The sequence below is a fragment of the Aulostomus chinensis genome, chromosome 1, assembly GCF_037954235.1.
Source record: "Aulostomus chinensis isolate RoL2024-O1b breed Wild chromosome 1, RoL_Achi_v1.0, whole genome shotgun sequence".
NCBI lineage: Eukaryota > Metazoa > Chordata > Actinopteri > Syngnathiformes > Aulostomidae > Aulostomus > Aulostomus chinensis.
This window is the reverse complement of record NC_141320.1, coordinates 36,359,120-36,383,237: the sequence shown is the minus strand read 5'-3', so window position 1 is coordinate 36,383,237 and position 24,118 is coordinate 36,359,120. Positions and strand designations below refer to the sequence as shown.

The following is a 24,118-nucleotide window of genomic DNA, read 5'->3' as shown; positions in this document are numbered from 1 at the left end:
TGAGGTTATTCGAAAGTTTCACTCCATTACTTTTAGCATCATTTTGAGTTCATTAGCAATTCTTACTACATCACTGTCGCATCATTTTGAGATCATTAGCAATTCTTCCGACATCACTGTCGCAATATTTTGAGGTTCGTAGCAACTCTTACTACATGACTGTCAGCATCACTTTGAGTTTATTCGCAACTATCACTACATTACTGTTAGCATCATTTTGAGTTCATTCACAATTCCTCCGACATCACTGTCGCAATATTTTGAGGTTCGTAGCAACTTTTACTACATGACTTTCAGCATCACTTTGAGTTTATTAGCAACTATCACTACATTACTGTTCGCATCATTTTGAGTTGTTGAGCAAGTCTCACGACATCACTGTAGCATCATTTTGAGTTCATTAGCAATTCTTCCGACATCACTGTCGCAATATTTTGAGGTTCGTAGCAACCTTTACTACATTACTGTTGCAATTTTGAGGTTCGTAGCAACACTTACTACATGACTGTCAGCATCACTTTGAGGTTATTCGAAAGTTTCACTCCATTACTTTTAGCATCATTTTGAGTTCATTAGCAATTCTTACTACATCACTGTCGCATCATTTTGAGATCATTAGCAATTCTTCCGACATCACTGTCGCAATATTTTGAGGTTCGTAGCAACTCTTACTACATGACTGTCAGCATCACTTTGAGTTTATTAGCAACTATCACTACATTACTGTTAGCATCATTTTGAGTTCATTCGCAATTCCTCCGACATCACTGTCGCAATATTTTGAGGTTCGTAGCAACCTTTACTACATTACTGTTGCAATTTTGAGGTTCGTAGCAACACTTACTACATGACTGTCAGCATCACTTTGAGGTTATTCGAAAGTTTCACTCCATTACTTTTAGCATCATTTTGAGTTCATTAGCAATTCTTACTACATCACTGTCGCATCATTTTGAGATCATTAGCAATTCTTCCGACATCACTGTCGCAATATTTTGAGGTTCGTAGCAACTCTTACTACATGACTGTCAGCATCACTTTGAGTTTATTAGCAACTATCACTACATTACTGTTAGCATCATTTTGAGTTCATTCGCAATTCCTCCGACATCACTGTCGCAATATTTTGAGGTTCGTAGCAACTTTTACTACATGACTTTCAGCATCACTTTGAGTTTATTAGCAACTATCACTACATTACTGTTAGCATCATTTTGAGTTGTTGAGCAATTCTCACGACATCACTGTAGCATTAAATTGAGTTCATTAGCAACTCTTACTAAATGACTGTCAGCATCACTTTGAGGTTGTTCGAAACTCTTACTACATTACTGTAAGCATCACTGAGTTTCTTAGCAACTATCACTACATTACTGTGAGCATTATCTTGAGTTCATTAGCAATTCTTCCGACATCACTGTCGCAATATTTTGAGGTTCTTAGCATCTTTTACTCCATTACTGTCGCATCATTTTGAGATCATTAGCAATTCTTCCGACATCACTGTCGCATTATTTTGAGGTTCATAGCAACTCTTAGTACAAGACTGTCAGCATCACTTTGAGGTTATTCGAAACGTTCACTCCATTACTATTAGCATCATTTTGAGTTCATGAGCAATTCTTACTAAATCACTGTCGCATCATTTTGAGATCTTTAGCAATTCTTCTGACATCACTGTCGCATTATTTTGAGGTTCGTAGAAACTCTTACTCCATGACTTTCACCATCACTTTGAGGTTATTTGAAACACTTACTACATTACATTAAGCATCACCGAGTTGATTAGTAACTATCACTACATTACTGTTAGCCTCATTTTGAGTTCATTAGCAATTCTTCCGACATCACTGTCGCAATATTTTGAGGTTCGTAGCAACTTTTACTACATTACTGTCGCATTATTTTAAGGTTCGTAGCAACTCTTACTACATGACTTTCAGCATCACTTTGAGGTTATTCGGAACACTTACTACATTACTGTAAGCATCACTGACTTGATTAGCAACTTTCACTACATTACTGTTAGCATCATTTTGAGTTCATTAGCAATTCTTCCGACATCACTGTCGCAATATTTTGAGGTTCGTAGCATCTTTTACTCCATTACTGTCGCATTATTTTGAGGTTTGTAGCAACTCTTAGTACATGACTGTCAGCATCACTTTGAGGTTATTCGAAACGTTCACTCCATTACTGTTAGCATCATTTTGAGTTCATTAGCAATTCTTACTAAATCATTTTCGAATCATTTTGAGATCATTAGCAATTCTTCTGACATCACTGTCACATTATTTTGAGGTTCGTAGCAACTCTTACTACATTATTGTTGCATTATTTTAAGGTTAGTAGCAACTCTTACTGCATTACTGTCAGCATCACTTTGAATTTATTAGCAACTATCACTACATTAGTGTTTGCATTATTTGAGTTTATGAGCGATTCTCACGACATCACTGTAGCATCATTTTGAGTTCATTAGCAATTCTTACTACATCACTGTCGCATCATTTTGAGATCATTAGCAATTCTTCCGACATCACTGTCGCATTATTTTGAGGTTCATAGCAACTCTTAGTACAAGACTGTCAGCATCACTTTGAGGTTATTCGAATCGTTCACTCCATTACTGTTAGCATCATTTTGAGTTCATGAGCAATTCTTACTAAATCACTGTCGCATCATTTTGAGGTTCTTAGCAACTCTTACTACATGACTGTCAGCATCACTTTGAGGTTATTCGAAACACTTACTACATTACTGTAAGCATCACTGAGTTGATTAGCAACTATCACTACATTACTGTTAGCATCATTTTGAGTTCATTAGTAATTCTTCCGACATCACTGTCGCAATATTTTGAGTTTCGTAGCAACTTTTACTACATTACTGTCGCATTATTTTAAGGTTCGTAGCAATTCTTACTACATTACTGTCAGCATCACGTTGATTTTATTAGCAAGTATCACTAAATTACTGGAAGCATCACTTAGTTTCTTAGCAACTATCACTACATTACTGTTAGCATCATCTTGAGTTCATTAGCAATTCTTCCGACATCACTGTCGCAATATTTTGAGGTTCGTCGCATCTTTTACTCCATTACTGTCGCATTATTTTGAGGTTTGTAGCAACTCTTAGTACATGACTGTCAGCATCACTTTGAGGTTATTCGAAACGTTCACTCCATTACTGTTAGCATCATTTTGAGTTTATCAGCAATTCTTACTAAATCACTTTCGAATCATTTTGAGATCATTAGCAATTCTTCTGACATCACTGTCACATTATTTTGAGGTTCGTAGCAACTCTTACTACATTATTGTTGCATTATTTTAAGGTTCATAGCAACTCTTACTACATTACTGTCAGCATCACTTTGAGTTTATTAGAACTATCACTACATTAGTGTTTGCATTATTTGAGTTTATGAGCAAGTCTCACGACATCACTGTAGCATCATTTTGAGTTCATTAGCAATTCTTCCGACATCACTGTCGCAATATTTTGAGGTTCGTAGCAACCTTTACTACATTACTGTTGCAATTTTGAGGTTCGTAGCAACACTTACTACATGACTGTCAGCATCACTTTGAGGTTATTCGAAAGTTTCACTCCATTACTTTTAGCATCATTTTGAGTTCATTAGCAATTCTTACTACATCACTGTCGCATCATTTTGAGATCATTAGCAATTCTTCCGACATCACTGTCGCAATATTTTGAGGTTCGTAGCAACTCTTACGACATGACTGTCAGCATCACTTTGAGTTTATTAGCAACTATCACTACATTACTGTTAGCATCATTTTGAGTTCATTCGCAATTCCTCCGACATCACTGTCGCAATATTTTGAGGTTCGTAGCAACTTTTACTACATGACTTTCAGCATCACTTTGAGTTTATTAGCAACTATCACTACATTACTGTTAGCATCATTTTGAGTTGTTGAGCAAGTCTCACGACATCACTGTAGCATCATTTTGAGTTCATTAGCAATTCTTCCGACATCACTGTCGCAATATTTTGAGGTTCGTAGCAACCTTTACTACATTACTGTTGCAATTTTGAGGTTCGTAGCAACACTTACTACATGACTGTCAGCATCACTTTGAGGTTATTCGAAAGTTTCACTCCATTACTTTTAGCATCATTTTGAGTTCATTAGCAATTCTTACTACATCACTGTCGCATCATTTTGAGATCATTAGCAATTCTTCCGACATCACTGTCGCAATATTTTGAGGTTCGTAGCAACTCTTACTACATGACTGTCAGCATCACTTTGAGTTTATTAGCAACTATCACTACATTACTGTTAGCATCATTTTGAGTTCATTCGCAATTCCTCCGACATCACTGTCGCAATATTTTGAGGTTCGTAGCAACTTTTACTACATGACTTTCAGCATCACTTTGAGTTTATTAGCAACTATCACTACATTACTGTTAGCATCATTTTGAGTTGTTGAGCAATTCTCACGACATCACTGTAGCATTAAATTGAGTTCATTAGCAACTCTTACTAAATGACTGTCAGCATCACTTTGAGGTTGTTCGAAACTCTTACTACATTACTGTAAGCATCACTGAGTTTCTTAGCAACTATCACTACATTACTGTGAGCATTATCTTGAGTTCATTAGCAATTCTTCCGACATCACTGTCGCAATATTTTGAGGTTCTTAGCATCTTTTACTCCATTACTGTCGCATCATTTTGAGATCATTAGCAATTCTTCCGACATCACTGTCGCATTATTTTGAGGTTCATAGCAACTCTTAGTACAAGACTGTCAGCATCACTTTGAGGTTATTCGAAACGTTCACTCCATTACTATTAGCATCATTTTGAGTTCATGAGCAATTCTTACTAAATCACTGTCGCATCATTTTGAGATCTTTAGCAATTCTTCTGACATCACTGTCGCATTATTTTGAGGTTCGTAGAAACTCTTACTCCATGACTGTCACCATCACTTTGAGGTTATTTGAAACACTTACTACATTACATTAAGCATCACCGAGTTGATTAGTAACTATCACTACATTACTGTTAGCCTCATTTTGAGTTCATTAGCAATTCTTCCGACATCACTGTCGCAATATTTTGAGGTTCGTAGCAACTCTTACTACATTACTGTAAGCATCACTGACTTGATTAGCAACTTTCACTACATTACTGTTAGCATCATTTTGAGTTCATTAGCAATTCTTCCGACATCACTGTCGCAATATTTTGAGGTTCGTAGCATCTTTTACTACATTACTGTCGCATTATTTTGAGGTTCGTAGCAACTCTTACAACATGACTGTCAGCATCACTTTGAGGTTATTCGAAACGTTCACTCCATTACTGTTAGCATCATTTTGAGTTCATTAGCAATTCTTACTAAATCACTTTCGAATCATTTTGAGATCATTAGCAATTCTTCTGACATCACTGTCACATTATTTTGAGGTTCGTAGCAACTCTTACTACATTACTGTCAGCATCACTTTGAGTTTATTAGCAACTATCACTACATTAGTGTTTGCATTATTTGAGTTTATGAGCAATTCTCACGACATCACTGTCGCATCATTTTGAGATCTTTAGCAATTCTTCTGACATCACTGTCGCATTATTTTGAGGTTCGTAGAAACTCTTACTACATGACTGTCACCATCACTTGAGTGCCCCCACTTTACCCACAGTTGCTACGAACCTCAAAATAATGCGACAGTAATGTAGTAAAAGTTGCTACGAACCTCAAAATATTGCTACAGTGATGTCGGAAGAATTGCTAATGAACTCAAAATGATGCTAACAGTAATGTAGTGATAGTTGCTAATTAACTCAGTGATGCTTACAGTAATGTAGTAAGAGTTGCTTTGAACCTCAAAATAATGCGACAGTGATGTCAGAAGAATTGGTAATGATCTCAAACTGATGGGACAGTGATGTCGGAAGAATTGCTAATGAACTCAAGATGATGCTAACAGTAATGTAGTGATAGTTGCGAATCAACTCAGTGATGCTTACAGTAATGTAGTAAGTGTTTCGAACAACCTCACAGTGATGCTGGCAGTCATTTAGTAAGAGTTGCTAATGAACTCAATTTAATGCTACAGTGATGTCGTAAGAATTGCTAATAAACTCAAAATGATGCTAACAGTAATGTAGTGATAGTTGCTAATAAACTCAAAGTGATGCTGACAGTAATGTATGTGTAGGTTCTCATTCATCCAGGTCATCGTAGATCGAAGCGAAGTAAAATCTGGTCAACTGGACGTAAGTTATCTTGAAGACGTTTCACCTCTCATCCGAGAGGCTTCATCAGTTCTAGTGGAGAGTGTGGAAGCTCCAGCTTATAAACCTATGTGGGAGTGGTCAGTGCTATTGTGGTGGAAACGACCCTCCCGAGACTCACCTGGCCTCCCCAAACGACAGTCGTTGTGAGGTGTCAGGGAGTTTCAGGGGTGGTCATTAGGGAGTTTCACCGACCACTCAGATGCTAATGGGCCGTGCTGGCATCAGCCGTTCCACATGGGTCTTTCAGCTGAGCTCTTTGGGGAAGCTTTGAAAGGACTTGGTTGTAAATAGGTGAAAGGAAATGTCGCAGTCCACCTCCTCTGTTCAAAGATGGTTTCTCTATCCTGACGTGGATGGCTTCTTTAACTCCTCTTTCAAACCATCTGTCCTCTCTGTCGAGTATTTGGACATGGTCGTCCTGGAAGGAGTGGCTTTCCTCCTTGAGGTGGAGGAAAACCGCTGAGTCCTGTCCTCCAGAGTTGGCTCTTCTATGTTGGGCCATGCGCTTGTTGAGGGGCTGTTTGGTTTCCCCTATGTAGAGATCCGTGCAGGCCTCACTGGTATACGCTGTCAGATGCAGATTGCTTTTCTGGCTGCTAGGGGTGGGTTTCTCCTTGTTCTGATCCAGAAATTCAACAGCTTCTATCATTGATTTGACAGGAAATGTTGATGACACACTGGGATTTTTGTTCTCCTGCTGTCACTGTCAAGTGCAGCTTAACATGAGAGGTAGCAGGATCATTCATGTGTTCATGTTTCCAGCAGACAAGGAGGGAACCTGGGAGGACTTCACTGACTTTGATCAGTGGTTCTCACTTCATCTTCTCAGTATAAAGTTCAAAGCGAGCTGGCCAGGAGTTGAACCGAGAATCTTCTGATCCGTAGTCAGACGCGTTATCCATTGCGCCACCAGCCCTGTGAAGAAGCTGCTATGTTCATGTGTGCTTGCTGTTACAGAAAAGCCCAACAAGGTGGTGGCATTTTCAGGGGACACAATAGTGCAGTGGTCAGCACTGTGGCCTCCCAGCAAGAAGGTTCAGCTCTCCTCCTATTTGGTTGCAAGGAACCTGAATCAGTCCTCAGTGGAGCCGTGCTGCTGAGGCTGAGTGAGGCTGAGTGAGGGACTGAGCAGGAGCCAGCAGGTCCAAGCAGGTTCAGGCAAACTCCCCTCAGTCCACCAACATCAAAGCAGAGGAACAGAGTTCATCTAACAACATGATTCATATCATCTCCTCTTGGAATGTTCTGGAACTACAAGTACACTTAAAATGGCCGACTTATGACAACAGAAGGAACTTTGAAGTAGATTTGATTTATTTAAGTCAGTGACAGTCATTTTTTTCAAGAACTTAGTTCAGGTAACTTGATTGTTTTACCAAGATGAGCTTTAATGTTAAAACATTGAAACAAGACCTTCATGTATTTATGATGACATCACCAATAGGAGCCTTCCCAGTCTGTCAGGGGGTAGAATTCAGTCACCACCAATGACATCAGAGTCAGAGTTTAGACATCAAAGACAGACATTAAAGCCTCTCTTATTAAAAAAAATTAAAGTGTTATATCTTTGAAAATATACTGCAATACATGAAATACTATATTTACATGGATGGTAACCTCGTTCTTATATTCTTTAATATACTGCAATAGTAATGGACCCTCTATGACACTGCAGTGATGAATCTATCAAGGAGTAAAAATGATTATAATCAGAATTTTGAAGTCAAGTTTGAGATCAGTTTGATCCTCTCTCTCTCTCTCTCTCTCTCTCTCTCTCCCTCTCTCTCTCCCTCCCTCCCGCCCTCTCTCTCTCTCCCTCTCTCTCTCCCTCCCTCTATCTCTCTCTCTCCCTCTCTCTCTCTCCCTCCCTCTCCCTCTCTCTCTCTCAGGAGCTTTTAAATGAATATTTTAATAAAACAGAACAGGAGACTGAAGAGTGATCACTCAAACCCACAGGCTGAATGGGACATCTCTTAAAAATATTGAACCACTGAGTAAAACCATAGAAGCGCTCCTGTCTAGTCGGTGCTAACAAGTTAGCTGTTGCGTGAGTCCAGCTGTGCTGTCTAGGAATCCTGGTCAAAAGCCTCCACTCATCAAACAGCTGGTGTGTTGGTGGATCTGTGGATCCTGCTGGAAGAAGCAGGATGGAGCTCTGAATGGTTCCTGTCTCAAAGAGCTTCTCTGTGCAGCTCCCATCAGCTCCTAAAAACAGGAAACCAGCAGATTCACTGTTAAACGGTGGCATTAAAATGTCTCAAAAGCTGTCCTGTCCACCATTTGTTGGTGCAAAGACATTTAAAAACACCAGTTGAACATTTTCCAAAGTTGCTCTCACCTTCTTTCAAACACCTGGAATGATTTCCTCCAAATCAAAAGAAACTGGTGAAAAAAACAACAACAAAAACTCCTGGAGAATCAAACTCCACCCTCTGCTCCAACTGGACTTGGGACTTCAAATGACCCCCATTAAAAGCCTGCCTGCATCCCCATTCACTGACTGTTGTGCTGTGGGTCTCCTGGACAAACATGGCAGGATCCTCTTGATCTCCAGGAGTTTAAAAGAGCAGCTCTTTTAAAATGGGTTCTGGCTCCATTCAGGTTTAGAGAGCTGAGACTAAAATCACACATGAATAAAAGAGGGAACCCAAGAAAACAAGTCAGCGTGAAAGAGGAGCAGATTTTAAAACTCCTCATCATTTCCACCTCCAGGAGTGAAGCCTCCCAGGACCCAAGAGGCTCCAGCTGGCAGAGCTCTCACTGGTTTCTCCACCACCTCGCTAACCTGAGCTGGAGCATCTGAGAACCAAACAGTGACCCCCTTCATTCCAGAGCCGACTCCACAAACTCTGAGCCCCCACTTTACCCACAGCCAGCAGGCCTCCTCAACACTGCATGACACACGACAACTAAATTTAACACTGAAGCGTCTCATCCAGAGATCTGTCACATGAGTCTGCTGTGGAGGGTCAATCTGTCCGTCCACATTCAGATCATTAACACAGCGACTCCTAAGCACCAGTAGAGCCTGTTCATCGTCCCTGGGTGGGCTCGAACCACCAGCCTCTCAGTTAACAGCCGAGCGCGCTGACCGATTGCGCCACAGAGACTCTGAGTCACTGCTTTTCATGAAGACTTTTCAGGCTAAATTTCAGTGTGTGAGGTCCACACTGCACATTTGAGGGACCATGAAGGACAGAGGAGAGTCTGACTGTCATGGTGAAAGCCTTCAGCACTAGAACTGAAACAGCCCCACCATCTTAACCCCCCCAGACCAAACAGGCTTCATCAGAAACAGACCCCCCTCCTAGAACATCCAGAGATCATCAGTCTGATTAATAGAACATGACAAACAAACAAGAACATGTTATTGTTTGATCAGAAGCTGAAACAATGTTTCTATGTTTGTCTGTTCTGGTCTGAATGAAAGAGGAGGTTTTCTTGGTCATGTGACGTGGATGAGAGTTCAACTAGAACTTCCTGCTTCAACAGGATTTTAGTTTGTTGGGATTTTGTCAAAGACACCAACCAAACCTCTGAGTGGTGCAGATGTCTGCTGCCTCCTCAGAGCAGACTGGAGCTCAGCCTCACTCACCTGTGGGAGCCCCAGCAGAGCCACCGGGTGATGGAGTTTCAGTTTAGGCTCCAAGGTCCTGGATTGAATTGGTGTTTTGTGTTTTTAGGCCTCCTGGCACCATCAATGGTAGAGCAGAGTGGTGCAGAGGAAGCGTGCTGGGCCCAGAACCCAGAGGTCGATGGATCGAAACCATCCTCTGCTAAAAGAACAAAATAAAATGAACCTGCATCTTTAGAAATGTGTGTCTGTTAAAAAGAGGTTCATAAGGATTCTTCCTTCCTCCACAATCACCAACCATTGTGAGAGTTAACAACAGTCCACTTTCTGACTGAAGCAAAAGTAGACTTCAAAAGGTTTTTCTGATTCAACATAGCAGCTAAATTTCCATTTCCATTTCCTGAACAGGACAGGTTAAAAAAAAGGGAATGTCATGACTTCCTCTGTATGTTAGAATATGAACGACTAAAAATGTTCATGCCCAGTTTTAAGTTAGAATTAAACTGAAAACACAAAAACCTTCCCTCTTCAATCCTGTCACTGTGTTGTAAACTGTTTCAAACAAATTCTACTGTTCAACAGTTCAAGTGTTTCTAATGAAGCTGAATGTTCCCCTCTACTTTCCTCAATTGGGTTTCTTTCATGTCCTCCTGACATCAAAGACAGAATTCTAGGTACAAATAAAAACACTATCAAAGCCTCCTGATGACATCATCATCAATTCTGTCTTTGATCTGTGTCTGTCCAGCCTGTCCTGAGTGGATCCAACAGTTTCCCATGGGTGACACTGTCGTGGTCTCTCTCCTGCTGTCTCCAACTCTCAGAGCGCTTCTACTGGTTTCTCCCCATCGTCCCTGTTGCTAGGCAGAGCACTGGTGAGGACTGAGGCCAGTGATGTCATCACCTCCAGCTGAGACCTGCCAGGTGGTCCTGCTTCATTCAACTCTGCTGCCTCTGCCACTGCCCTGACTGGTGAGGCTGACAGCAGGTTCTCTCTCATCTAAACTCTCTGTTTACAATGGAGGCTGAAATCCTTGTGATTGGTGGTTCAATCATCAGGTCTGTTGAACTCCCAGGTGCCATCACCTGCTGTCTTCCTGGTGCCAAAGTTGTGGACATTATTGAACGTCTCCAGGACTCATCGATCTCCACCCCTCCTGCAGGTTCTCCCTGTCTCTGTGTGGGTTCTCTCTGGTACTCCAGCTTCCTCCCACAGTCCAAAGACATCAAGAGGGTAGTGGTTACCTGGACACTCTAAATGACTGTGAGTGTGAATGGTTGTCTGTCTGTGTGTGTTGGTCCTGGGATGGACTGGTGACCCATCAAGGGTGAACCCAGGGCTGGACTGGCCACCTGGCCGATGCACATCTTTGGGCCGGCCCATAACTGTCATAATTTTTTTTTCAAAAGTGTATAGTTTTTAATCGACAGTAACGGTATCGGAGACGCGAAACGCGGCCCATTGGTTGATTTCCTGGAAGGACATTGGGCTCGTCCAATGAAATCTCTCAGCTCTCTCTCTTTCTCTTAGTCAAGCCATGCTGTTGCAATGGAAGTGGAGGAGTCAGATCAGACAGTTGGAGACTATTTTAGTCGCCCTTCTTCCACACAGAGGACTGATTTTTTAAAGTTTCATCCTCAACAAGATTCCATAAACCCTGTCGTCCAGAGGCTCTTCGTTAGAACGGACGACACGACGTGGAAATGGCTGACTTATTGTGGTCAACGTCATGCTTTGTTTTGTTTTGTTTGCCCTGCTTTTAGCAAGCCCAGTGATCCAAGTGTCTTCATTAGAGGCCTGACAGACTGGAGGCATGTGCACCAAAGAGTAGAGGAGCATGAGAGAGGCATGGCACAGAGGCAGTGTGCTGAGGCCTATTTTTGAAACTGCTCCAGAGCAAGACTGGCCACCTCCTTGAGGGAAGACAGCTGACAGGACACCGTGAGCAGGTTAAGAAGCAGGGCTGGACTGGGACCAAAAAATGGCCCTGGCATTTTTCATCCCTGGCAGCCCTCCATGGTTATTTACACGATATGTGTAAGCACACGCCATACCAGAGGATGTATGCGCACATTTTGAAGTTTCAAAAATTAAAATAAAGTGCAGTATTCTACATGGAAGACAGTAACCATGTTAAAAGAGTGATACTCTTTCACTACTCAGAGACCTTCTTCTTCCACTACACGTTCCAACACCTGACGTCTCTTCTTCCCAGTCCAGCCCTGGAAAGAACGCGTCGAGTTTTGGAAATTCGTCTGCTTTTCTTCTCGTGAGTGTCTCTTTTTCGGCTCCTCCTTTCTCATGGCTTCTGACTGCAAGGCGGCCGCTGAGTGGTGGCACTACAACTGGATGGGTGTGTTTCTCATTTTAACACAAAAACAAACTAACCGCTGTTTCTGCGTTTTTACCAGAAATATATATTTTGAAATGCCTGCTCACACCGGCCCATCCGGCTCCATCCACCAAACTTTACACACATAATATAATATAATAATATAATATAATAACCCTGAACACAAGCCCCAAAGCAGTAGTTGTTTTGTTTTTCTTCATAAAGGAGGTGCACAGTCATGACTACGATATCTCTGGCAACAAACATGGAAGGGGCTTTGGGGTCTTGTGTTTCAGCTCTGTAACTTCTGGATGGCTGAAAATGTCAGAATCAGTCCTCTCACTGACATCAACCATTGGTGTGACTTTTGGTGGCTTCAGCTCAAATGAAACCAGGGAAGAGGGGCCAGACTTTGAGGAGCCCCTGAGGGTTAGTGGATGCCCCCGGACCGTGCTTGGGCCCCTTAGCACCTAGATGGCTGAAATTCCCAGCACATGCTACTCTGGGGCATCACACTATGTGTGTAAAGTTTGGTGGATGTAGCCCAAGTACAAACACCAGAACCCAGATTTGATCCTCAATTCTGCTCCAAAAGGCTCTCGGAGTGCAGAAGTCCCAGACCCTGATTTTGCCCAGTTTCACAAAGGGATAGTTTTTTCTCTTTGAACCTAGGAAGTTGAAATTTGAGTGTGTTGTTCTGTTCTTGAAGGATCGCATCTGTGCTGGTTTGACCCCCCTAAGTCCTTTCTGCTGTCCGTAAAGGGCGTGGCAAAGTCCAGTAAAGTCTATCAATGAAGCATCATAACTGGTCAAAGTTGCTCCAAATGAGATGAGCTTTCTGGGAGGAGTTCACACCTCTGCCAGAAACCAATATTTAAAATTTTGAAGCCCCACCTCCTTCCTGAAGCCACTTCCTGTTTGGGAGGGGGTTCTAGAATTATTCCACCAGATTAGGATTTCATAAAGTTTCAGGTCTGTACCCACTGGAGAGGCCAATGAGAGCAAAAGAGCAACAGGGTCAAAGGTCAACAGGCCTCATGTCTCAGCCAGGCCTCAAAGGGTTAAGTGAGCCTTTTGGAGCTCCTTTGAAAAAAGGCCTGACACCAATCTTGTTCAGGACCAACATGAAGAAGGATCTTTGGAACATTTTCACATCTTTAAGACCGCCTTGACTCCTTTTTATAGCAGGAGTCACTGAACAGCACAAAGCTGCTATTGCAGCCATCAGGCCTCATTTCTGATCAATTATTACTGTTGAAACAAAGCTGAATATCAATTATTGATTTTTATTGTCATCATTTTGAACACCTGATGAGAGAAACACAATAAAAACATTTGAAAAGGAAGGATCAGAGTGTTGTTGTACTGCAATACTACAGTACAGCATCAGAGACACTCAGTTATTGATTGCCTGAATGATTGATTTCCCCAGAAGAGGAACAGCTTTGTTGGAGCAGTAAAAATACACACATCAGAACGACAAAGTTACATTGGAAAAGAAACTACATGACATTACCAGCACAACATCTGAAGAACAGTTAGGATCAATTTAACTGGCCAGATAGTTAGGATTTCTTTAATGATATCCTTGATGAACCCAGACATCAGAGTGGTTTGTTCCCCTCAATAATAAATCTGTAAATACAGCGTGAAGTGATGGAACTAAAAGGCCACCTCTGAGTGCAGGAGTGAGCCTCTGTGACGGATGTGACGTCAGCAGACCGCCATTAGTTTGAGTCATTGTTTATATTCTTAATGCTGATTGGTCGATCTATAATGGTGACAAATGGACTTCGTAGGTAGAATAAACATGCAGAAATTAAATGAATTTGTAGATTGTCTTATTAATCAAAAGATGAAGTATTAAAAATATTTGTTTTTTTTCCTCGGAGTGAGCGACAACTACCGGATTTTCTCACAGAAGAACGGGGGCGACTTCCACGGAAGCAGATGTTTGTAATTCCTGGGGCACTAAAATCCATTTCATATTATTCTTTATTGAACAGCGAATATTATGGAAATAAAATTTATATTTCTCGCCAGAAATGTCCTTAAAATGCTTTTTAAAAATCAAACCTATCTTGAAATGACACTCGTCCGTAATGGCATCCTTAGCAACCAACATAGCAACAGTAGAAATGTGACACTGTCACGACTCTCTTCCGAGAGGTGAAAGATTCATCGTAATAACGAACAAACCAAAGATTAAACACAAGAACTGAGCGAAGATTATGACAAAATGCATATTTCTCTCTAGAAATGTCATCAGAATGCTTTATTGAATCAAAATTATCTTGGAAGAAGGCACTTTCCTCCGAAAATGACAGGAGCGGCCGCCATGTTTTTGTTTTGAGAGGCCCGCATGAAAGAGTCACATGAGGGAAGGGGGTATGGGGTCATGGGGGGGGGCGATCCCAGGTGACGTTGTTCAAGAGGCAGGGTTCACCCTGGGCAGGTCACCAGTCCATCAGGAGAAATGAGGTGGTCGGTATCATGCAACCTAAACTTAGACATTAGTCAGGTCAAATTCAGATTAAAGCAAGAGTCTCCAGATCAAAGTCAGAATTCCTGATGATGTCATCAGGGCTTTGACAGTAGCTAGAATTCTGTCTTTGATCTCAGGAGGACATGAAAGAAACACAATTGAGGAAAGTAGAAGAGAGCATGGCAGCATGATGGTGCAGTGGTGAGCACTGTGGCCTCACAGCAAGAAGGTTCTGGTTTGAGTCCAGGCTCGGGTGGGGAATCTTTCTGTGTAGAGCCTGCATGTTCTCCCCATGAATGCGTGGGTTCTCTCTGGTGCTCCGGCTCCTTCCCACTGTCCAAAGACATGTAATTGGGGACGAGGCTGATTGGACACTCTAAATTGACCGTAGGTATGAATGTGAGTGTGAATGGTTGTTCGTCTCTGTATGTTGACCCTGTGATGGACTGGTGACCTGTCCAGGGTGAACCCCGCCTCTGGCCCGTAGATGCTGGGATAGGCTCCAGCCCCCCTCGACCATCAATGTAGGTCTTTTGTTAATTGCATGCCACATGAAATTATTAGTGGTCACTTTCCTAGCAACAGTCTCACAGTGGCAAGACAAGAACACTTCTACTTTTGATGATGACAGTTTGTTCAACACTAAACTTCATCCAGTACCATGTTGTCAAACACTGGAACCTCCACAGCACCTGAACAAGGACTTGAACCCTGGACCCTCAGATTAAAAGTCTGATGCTCTACCGTCTGAGCTCCTCAGGCTCTTTCTACAGCATTGAGACAGGAACAGAAACACCTGTGAAGGTCAAACTGATGCTTTCTTGACTTGTTCAGTCCTCCATGTTGAAGTCCACCATGCTTTTGATTGACTCTGATTCTCTGTGGCAAAATCCATCAAGAGGCTCCAAAAATGTCCTGAATGTCACAAGAATGCACAGGACAAGATGTTAGTTTCCTTCATGTCTGCAGTTCCTCCACTGGAAAGTAAAGTCAATGCTCCTCTGCTGAAACCTGGGATCGGACCAGGGACCTTTAGATCTTCAGTCTAAGGCTCTCCCAACTGAGCTGGTTCAGTTCTGAGTGAGGGCCCTGCTTCTCTCATTTATAATCTCTTCCACTCTCACTGGACCTTAGAGAGGATTGGAGCTTCTGAAGTCCTGACACATTGAACAGTTCTCCAGGACCATTTTTGATGGATGTCTGAATCACACCAGCCTTTTTTGTTTGTCTTCTTGCACCACCGTGCCGCCCCTACTAGTCGTCTACATATCAGTGTTCTCAGTATTGCACGAACATTCACATCAGTATTGTGCTAATATTTTATTTCCTGGCTCTTCAATCCTCCTATTATGAAGTTGATTGCTTCAGCGACCAGGAGATGTTATCATTGGCAGCTAGTTTACTATTATTGCTGCTGCTGTTGTTGGTTGTGTGTCTGTCTTCCATCCCCCTGTCCCTCTGTCTTTCTCTCTGCTTGTCTTTCACCCTCATCTTGTTCCCATCTTTTTGTCATTCTCTCCCTCCTTTCTCTCTGTCTTTTGTCTTTCCTTCTCTATATTTGTCTTCTGCTGTCTGTCCTGTCCTGCTCTCTTTCAACAACCAACCAGTCAAAGCAGACGTCCGGTTAAAAAAATATGATAAAAGAACTCTTGGTTTGATTTGGCTTGAGGCATGAAGAAGATAGGATTGTTTTCCTTTCATTTTAGAAGCTTTTCCAGATTCATGAAAAGATCATCAATCAGTGCAGTATTTCAGACAGACTTCTGGTCCGTGAGGACGAGGAATCCAGCACATATCCACAGAACTCCAACTGCCATCTTTGATGGTTCCTTTACAGTCTGTAGGGTGGAGAGATCCTCCTGAGTCTGGCTTGGAATGTTTGTCTGTGGATGTGTTGGCCCTGTGATGGACTGGTGACCTGTCCAGGGTGAACACGGCCTGTCGCCCAAAAGCTGCTGGGATAGGCTCCACCCCCTCATGACCCTGAACAGGATAAGCAGAAGACAATGGACAGAAGTCCTGACACATTGAACAGTTCTCCAGGACCATTTTTGATGAAGGTCTGGATCACACCAGCCTTTTTTGTTTGTCTTCTTCCAGTGTCCTCAACATTGTGTGAGCCAATAATTCCACATCTGTACCAGACACACCTCTGGTTGGTGGGTTGATGGATCTTTCTGTTCTAACAGTGTCTTTTATCTTGCTTTTATCTTTTCTATCTTTTCTTTGTATCTGCATTCTGTGGTGCACGGTGGCTCTGGAAGAGCGCTCTAACTATTGTCACTGTACCCCCCCCCTACAACGAAAATAAAAGATTCTGATTCCGATTCTGACACACACACACACACACACACACACACACACACGTGCATCAACATGATGTTCCGAATGTTTCACTGTCTGTGGTTGTCCAGCTCTCCTTGCCTCTTCACTGTCATTGTCAGAACTCGGAGCAGTCTTCCTCTCCAGGTGATGTCTCTGAGTGATGATGATTGCTGTCTGTTCAACCAGCTTCATTTGTTGATATCTGAGAAGGACTGAAGACAGCAAAGTGTGCTGATTGGCCAACAACCCCTCACAGGTCAAAGGTCACTGCTCTGAGGCGGACCAGTTTACTGTAACAGTGGTGGCACCATCCACTGCTGGCGCTCTCTTCAGTGCTTCTTGTTTCTGCCCTTTGTGTGTGAGCTCCTAGAGCAGCTGGTCCGCCCCCCCCCCTTTTCTATTCCTCTAATTTATTTTTTGATTTTCTATTTTTGTAATTCATCATCGATCTCGGCTCACGGTCGCTACACTCTTGACCTCCTGTGAGCCTTGAAGAGAGAGAAGCCACCTTTGTGTTGGAGAAGAGCAGCTTAGTCCAGGCAGCCAGCAGCCTGAGACCAGAGGGTAGCCAATCAACGCGCTTCCCTTCTTCATCGAGCGAATCTCAGCGAGAGCCACGGTCGACGAGGTGGAGGCTTTGGAGGCCGTCCTCCCACCAGTTCGTTGGAGAGGCGTCGTACATCGATGGGAGAATCCAGCTGAGAACGTAAGCCGGTTACGTTGGTTTTCACCGATTCAGGCCTGGACTCCTGTCTCGCTGCCAAACTCCGCCTGACTCCGTAGAGCTGGTCAGCCTCCACTCAGTCCTCTTCATTTGGTTGGAGGTCACCATCGTTCATCCTACACACCTTTCCACCTGCCTCTTAGCCGTCTACTTGAAGCTCAGATAAATCCAGGCTAATTCATACCTGCTACTCAATATGGGCCTTAATTACTCTGCTGGAATTATCACTCTGTCTTAAGTGTTTTCTTAATTGTATTAAATCCTCTTTAATTTCCAAGAAGTCTTCCAACTCATTCATTCATGCAAGCCACTGATCCACAAGACCTCATTGATGAGCTTCAACCTGAGACTGATTGTTTCTCATTGGACAAGACACCCATTCAATGAGACTCATTGTCAGTCCATTGAAATCTACTGGTGTTCCTGGTGAGTTGATTTAACAACATGAGCTGACAGAATCTACATTCAGGTAGGAACCACCACATCCAGGGGTCTGGACCTTTGAGCAGGCAGAGCCATCAAAGTAGCAGACTAAGCTAGCAGACATTAGCATTGAGAAGAAACTGATACCTGAGCCTACTTTTGGGTCTGGTCAAGTGATGACACAATAATATGACATCATTGTCAGACTGACGCCTGCTCAACACTGACCAAACGCCGCCCTATTGCATTGTGGGAAATTTCTGCTTGGCTCGCGTCCATCAAAACACACAAAGAAATTTCTCCAGAATCAGTATGGATAGTGGATACAATTGATTCCACACTGGTTTCGGGTGCAGGTGTGGAATTTCAGACACAGTCTGTGTTTGTGTTGTTCATTCAGGGATTTTTCTTACAATTCCCAATCAAAGCCCCACATTGCTAATGAACTCAAAATGATGCTAACAGTAATGTAGTGATAGTTGCTAATAAACTAAGTGATGCTGACAGTCATGTGGTTAGAGTTTCGATTAACCTCAAAGTGATGCTGACAGTAATGTAGTAAGAGTTGCTTCGAACCTCAAAGTAATGCGACAGTGATTTCAGAAGAATTGCTAATGATCTAAAATGATGCGACAGTGATGTCGTAAGAATTGCTAATAAACTCAAAACGATGCAAACAGTAATGTATTGATAGTTGCTAATAAACTCAGTGATGCTTACAGTCATGTAGTAAGAGTTGCTAAAAACCACAAAATAATGCGACTGTGATGTCGGAAGAATTGCTCATGATCTCAAAATGATGCGACGGTAATCTAGTAAGAGCTGCTAATAAATTCAAAATGATGCTAACAGTAATGTAGTGAAAGTTTCGAATAACCTCAAAGTGATGCGACAGTGATTTCAGAAGAATTTCTAAAGAACTCAAAATGATGCTAACAGTAACGTAGTGATAGTTGCTAATAAACTCAGTGATACTTACAATAATGTAGTAAGAGTTTCAAACTCCCTCAAAATGACGCTGACAGTCATGTAGTAAGAGTTGCTACTAAACTCAAAATAATGCGACAGTGACGTCGGAAGAGTTGCTAATGAACTCAAAATGATGCTACAGTGATGTAGTAAGAGATGCTAAAAAACTAAAAATGATGCTGACGGTAATGTAGGAAGAGTTGAAACTAACGTTAAAATGATGCTACACTGTTGTCATAAGAATTGCTAATAAACTCAAAATGATGCTAACAGTAATGTAGTAAGTGTTTCGAACTACCTCAAAGTGATGCTGACAGTCATGTAGTCAGAGTTGCTTCGAACCTCAAAATAATGCGACAGTGATGTTGGAAGAATTGCTAATGGTCTCAAAATGATGCGACAGTGATGTAGCAAGAATTGCTAATGAACTCAAAATGATGCTAACTGTTATGGAATGAAAGTTTCGAATGGCCTCAAAGTGATGCTGACAGTCATATAGTAAGAGTTGCTACAAAACTCAAAATAATGCGACAGCGATGTCGGAAGAATTGCTAATGATCTCAAAATGATGCTACAGTGATGTTGTAAGAATTGCTAATGATATCAAAATGATGTGACGGTCATGTAGTAAGAATTGCTAATGAACTCAAAATAATGCCAACAGTAATGTAGCGATAGTTGCTAATAAACTCAGTGATGCTTACAGTAATGTCGTAAGTGTTTCGAACTACCTCAAAGTGATGCTGACAGTCATGTAGTTAGAGTTGCTACGAACCTCAAAATAATGCGACAGTGATGTCGGAAGAACTGCTAAGGAACTCAAAATGATGCTAACTGTAATGTAGTGAAAGTTTCGAATAACCTCAAAGTGATGCTGACAGTCATGCAGTAAGAGTTGCTACGAACCTCAAAATAATGCGACAGTGATGTCAGAAGAATTGCTAATGATCTCAAAATGATGCGACAGTGATGTAGTGAAAGTTTCGAATAACCTCAAAGTGATGCTGACAGTCACCTGGTTAGAGTTGCGAGTAACCTAAAAATGATGTGGAGAGTAATGTAGTCAGAGTTGCTAATAACCTCAAAATAATGCTACAGTGATGTCGGAAGAATTGTTAATGAACTCAAAGTGATGCTGACAGTCATGTAGTAAGAGTTGCTACGAACCTCAAAATAATACTACGGTGATGTCGTAAGAATTGCTAATGATATCAACATGATGTGACAGTGATGTAGTAAGACTTGCTAATGATCTCAAAATTATGCTACAGTGATGCCGGAAGAATTGCTAATGAATTCAAGAATGATGCTGACAGTAATGTAGTGATAGTTGCTAATAAACTCAAAGTGATGCTGACAGTAATTTATGAAGAGTTGCTAAAAACCTTAAAATAATGACACAGTAATGTAGTAAGAGTTGCTATGAAACTAAAAATAATGCGACAGTGATGTAAGAAGAATTGCTAATGATCTCAAAATGATGCGACAGTGATGTCGTCAGAATTGAGAGTCGGGGTTTTCCAAGTTGATCTCCTCCCACGCATGAATTCTCTCTGGTATCCTTCCACTTACTGCGAAGACGAGCCGTGGATGTATTGTCCTGAGCCCAGGGCTTGTCAGCTACCATGACCCTCAACTAAATGTGGCAGAAACCCTGCCCTCTTCATTTAGGGCTGGAAGGTGTGAGAGACACTGGGAGCTCATCGAGGCTACGTCCTCCACGGTCTCCTCAGGCATGCCAGCACAAGAGGAGACCGCCAACTGGCCGGGACAGGCGGTCACCGTTGTTGTTGTTGCCGCCGTGGTCGGCCTTTCTTTCTTTCTTTCTTTTTTTCACACGATCACAGGGGAGAGCGCGGATGCAGTCCCCCACTGTCAGAAATTATGCAGTTGAGATTCCCACATTTGGGGAATTCACCAGGGTCAGCACAGCCCCAGTGCAATGGCTGAGCCTCACCCGGGGAGAACCACCTTGCTGATCATGGTATCTCCCCTGCCAGGTAAGTATGACTCGCTGAGCTTAGGAACAGACATGAGCTCCAGGGACACAGCCTTCTGACTGACAGGCAGGGAGGCCGACACAGCGCCTGATCTTTCCTACCTTGTGCCAATCTGCCGCGTGCGCAGCCCCCTTTGTTTCTCACAACGATGCCGGATGTCGGATATCCCAAGCCCGGGAAGCTCAGGCACATTGAAGGTTCAGGTCTTTCAGAGTGCATTCCAAAGCCTTTTGGGAAAGGCTCCGAGAGCAGTGCCGTCAGCGGACCTCCATCCTTATCTGGAGTGCAAACGGAGCCACAACTTGACGCCCAGCGGCAGCGCGGGCGGAAATCCAGCCCCGGCCTCATGTGCAGCACTCGAGAGTTGGCCTGAAGAGCACGGGATTTGCTCCTGACAAAAGGGGAGGGGCCCGCACTATTCCTGGAAGGCCATTGCGGCCGCAGGCTGAGGAAAAGCTGCAGTGCAGGAGGAGAACCCTGGTCCGGCTTTGGGTGGAGCAGGTGAGCGAGTGCCTGGCGGAGGCTTGTTTTATTTCCGACGAGAAATGCGGGGCATTGCACCACTCCTGGAAACACTGCAATACCAGGTTGATGCGTGGAAAGGACGGAGCAAGCTCCCGAGCCATCTCCCTGTTCCAAAAAGCAATTTAATATATGGTTCCCGGATAGGGAACGTACCAGATATTAAACTGATAAGAACAGATACTACATTTTATCTTAGCCAAAAGGCCGAGAAGCGATGCCTGTCAGCCACCCGACGTGAGAGCCAGCACCCCCGGTACAGCCAATCCCGGCCGCGGCTGTGGGCAGGAACTGCAACATTTTGGGTGGCGACACAAAATGCAGTGCCATAAACACTACATCTGGCACACTGGTTGTCCCCACTGCTATCCAAAGCAAAGGCAATCGGTGCCTTCACCCTGCTATGCTAGTGGGGCGACTCAAAGAAAAACAAAGCGGTGTTCAAAGCCACAAGCCAGCGACTCATCCTGGAGTCGGGGTTTTCCAAGTTGATCTCCTCCCACGCATGAATTCTCTGGTATCATTCCACTTACTGCGAAGACGAGCCGTGGATGTATTGTCCTGAGCTCAGGGCTTGTCAGATACCATGACCCTCAACTAAATGTGGCAGAAACCCTGCCCTCTTCATTCAGGGCTGGAAGGTGTGAGAGATACTGGGAGCTCATCGAGGCTACGTCCTCCGCGGTCTCCTCAGGCTGGCCAGCACAAGAGGAGACCGCCAACTGGCCGGGACAGGCGGTCACCGTTGTTGTTGTTGCCGCCGTGGTCGGCCTTTCTTTCTTTCTTTCCTTTTTTCACACGATCACAGGGGAGAGCGCGGACGCAGTCCCCCACTGTCAGAAATTATGCAGTTGAGATTCCCACATTTGGGGAATTCACCAGGGTCAGCACAGCCCCAGTGCAATGGCTGAGCCTCACCCGGGGAGAACCACCTTGCTGATCATGGTATCTCCCCTGCCAGGTAAGTATGACTCGCTGAGCTTAGGAACAGACATGAGCTCCAGGGACACAGCCTTCTGACTGACAGGCAGGGAGGCCGACACAGCGCCTGATCTTTCCTACCTTGTGCCAATCTGCCGCGTGCGCAGCCCCCTTTGTTTCTCACAACGATGCCGGATGTCGGATATCCCAAGCCCGGGAAGCTCAGGCACATTGAAGGTTCAGGTCTTTCAGAGTGCATTCCAAAGCCTTTTGGGAAAGGCTCCGAGAGCAGTGCCGTCAGCGGACCTCCATCCTTATCTGGAGTGCAAACGGAGCCACAACTTGACGCCCAGCGGCAGCGCGGGCGGAAATCCAGCCCCGGCCTCATGTGCAGAACTCGAGAGTTGGCCTGAAGAGCACGGGATTTGCTCCTGACTAAAGGGGAGGGGCCCGCACCGTTCCTGGAAGGCCATTGCGGCCGCAGGCTGAGGAAAAGCTGCAGTGCAGGAGGAGAACCCTGGTCCGGCTTTGGGTGGAGCAGGTGAGCGAGTGCCTGGCGGAGGCTTGTTTTATTTCCGACGAGAAATGCAGGGCATTACACCACTCCTGGAAACACTGCAATACCAGGTTGATGCGTGGAAAGGACAGAGTAAGCTCCCGATCCATCTCCCTGTTCCAAAAAGCAATTTAATATATGGTTCCCGGATAGGGAACGTACCAGATATTAAACTGATAAGAACAGATACTACACTTGATCTTAGCCAAAAGGCCGAGAAGCGATGCCCGTCAGCCACCCGACGTGAGAGTCAGCACCCCCGGTACAGCCAATCCCGGCCGCGGCTGTGGGCAGGAACTGCAACATTTTGGGTGGCGACACAAAATGCAGTGCCATAAACACTACATCTGGCACACTGGTTGTCCCCACTGCTATCCAAAGCAAAGGCAATCGGTGCCTTCACCCTGCTATGCTAGTGGGGCGACTCAAAGAAAAACAAAGCGGTGTTCAAAGCCACAAGCCAGCGACTCATCCTGGAGTCGGGGTTTTCCAAGTTGATCTCCTCCCACGCATGAATTCTCTGGTATCATTCCACTTACTGCGAAGACGAGCCGTGGATGTATTGTCCTGAGCTCAGGGCTTGTCAGATACCATGACCCTCAACTAAATGTGGCAGAAACCCTGCCCTCTTCATTTAGGGCTGGAAGGTGTGAGAGATACTGGGAGCTCATCGAGGCTACGTCCTCCGCGGTCTCCTCAGGCTGGCCAGCACAAGAGGAGACCGCCAACTGGCCGGGACAGGCGGTCACCGTTGTTGTTGTTGCCGCCGTGGTCGGCCTTTCTTTCTTTCTTTCCTTTTTTCACACGATCACAGGGGAGAGCGCGGACGCAGTCCCCCACTGTCAGAAATTATGCAGTTGAGACTCCCACATTTGGGGAATTCACCAGGGTATCCAAAGCCCGGGAAGCTCGGCCGATGCCGTTTTCAAGGCTCACCTTGTCGCTCGGTGAACCAGCGTGGCCTCGAGCCGCATTAGAATTGCTAATGAAC

General features: G+C 43.8%; 5 non-coding genes across 5 annotated transcripts; all 5 read right to left on the bottom strand.

Moving 5' to 3' along the window:
- Positions 1-9,331: 9,331 nt before the first annotated feature.
- Positions 9,332-9,405, bottom strand: trnan-guu (transfer RNA asparagine (anticodon GUU)). Its single transcript has one exon. It is a non-coding gene; the product is annotated as a tRNA-Asn (tRNA).
- Positions 9,406-20,972: 11,567 nt separating this feature from the next.
- On the bottom strand, positions 20,973-21,136 carry LOC147271476 (U1 spliceosomal RNA). The gene has a single exon (XR_015116907.1). It is a non-coding gene; the product is annotated as a U1 spliceosomal RNA (small nuclear RNA).
- A 542-nt stretch (positions 21,137-21,678) lies between these two features.
- LOC147271475 (U2 spliceosomal RNA) lies at positions 21,679-21,869 on the bottom strand. Its single transcript, XR_015116438.1, has one exon. It is a non-coding gene; the product is annotated as a U2 spliceosomal RNA (small nuclear RNA).
- A 586-nt stretch (positions 21,870-22,455) lies between these two features.
- Positions 22,456-22,619, bottom strand: LOC147271474 (U1 spliceosomal RNA). The gene has a single exon (XR_015116602.1). It is a non-coding gene; the product is annotated as a U1 spliceosomal RNA (small nuclear RNA).
- A 542-nt stretch (positions 22,620-23,161) lies between these two features.
- LOC147271473 (U2 spliceosomal RNA) lies at positions 23,162-23,352 on the bottom strand. The gene has a single exon (XR_015116444.1). It is a non-coding gene; the product is annotated as a U2 spliceosomal RNA (small nuclear RNA).
- Between the last annotated feature and the right edge of the window lie 766 nt (positions 23,353-24,118).